The sequence below is a fragment of the Pundamilia nyererei genome, unplaced genomic scaffold (assembly GCF_000239375.1).
Source record: "Pundamilia nyererei isolate P.nyererei 1_Seehausen unplaced genomic scaffold, PunNye1.0 scaffold00050, whole genome shotgun sequence".
NCBI classification, from domain to species: domain Eukaryota; kingdom Metazoa; phylum Chordata; class Actinopteri; order Cichliformes; family Cichlidae; genus Pundamilia; species Pundamilia nyererei.
Window position 1 is genome coordinate 3,523,773 of NW_005187451.1, and position 910 is coordinate 3,524,682.

Consider the following 910-nt stretch of genomic DNA (forward strand, 5'->3'; position numbering starts at 1 on the left):
TGTTTTTTAAAAACAATTTATATTGAAACACTCTTTTTATGTGATTGCAACCACAGGTGGAGTTAGCACATGCTACAGGGGTAAAAATTCTGAAACATCAGTGGGCTACTGCTCTTCAGGCCCAAACACCCACTTCAATGGTGCGTGTTCTTCTGATGGCCGTCTTCCCACTGGAGGTTTTGATCCAGAGCAATTTAAAAGGTAAACAGCTTTGAAACTTAGTTCCAATGGTTAGCTAATAGTATTTTAAAAAGCCTACTTCTCTGTCACCAGTTTCTTTACCAAAAAGCATAATATTGTAGTTCAAATGTTTAGATGAACAAAGATCAGATTTTTGGAAAATTAACTAGCCAGACACTCAAATGTTAATGCTTTTTATAGGAGGACACAGCAAAACAGACATCGGCGCAGAGCGAAGAACTGCCCTTGATAAAGAAACCATGACAGCCATATATAGTAAGTGAAGACTGTGTATCTAAAATTGCATACTGCACAAGTAACTCACTTTGCAACAATAAAAATTGCACAGATAGGTGATGAAGCATTGAAGTGATTGGACTCAGACAAAGAAGGTCAACAGATTGAATGCTGGAGAGTAAGGATAGATGACCAAAAGGTGTGTTAGTATTACTGTAATGTGAACTGGATAGACTTTCCATCGAGGGGGAAAAAAAAAAAAAAAAAGGTAAAATTATGTGGAAAATATATCTGTATCTCTATAAACGGAAATATCTGTTTGCTAAATGAAGCTAGCTAATTTAAATCATGTTTTTATTTTAACTCTGATAAAAGTACTAGAACTGTGACTTTTGTTTGTTACAGTGGCGGTAAGGAAGAGGTTCCCCAATGTATCCAGAGGGGCTTTGGGGATTGCAGTCAATTCAAAGCTGGGGGAACTCAGACTGTTGGA

The 910-nt window shown here is 37.0% G+C and overlaps 1 long non-coding RNA gene across 1 annotated transcript in view; it reads right to left on the minus strand.

The window, feature by feature from the left end:
• Positions 1-464: 464 nt before the first annotated feature.
• Positions 465-910, minus strand: part of LOC106456215 (uncharacterized) — a 1,844-nt gene continuing 1,398 nt past the window's right edge. The window contains exon 4 of the long non-coding RNA XR_001290377.1: positions 465-902. This is a non-coding gene — a long non-coding RNA (uncharacterized LOC106456215). The remainder of the gene's footprint in view (positions 903-910) is intronic.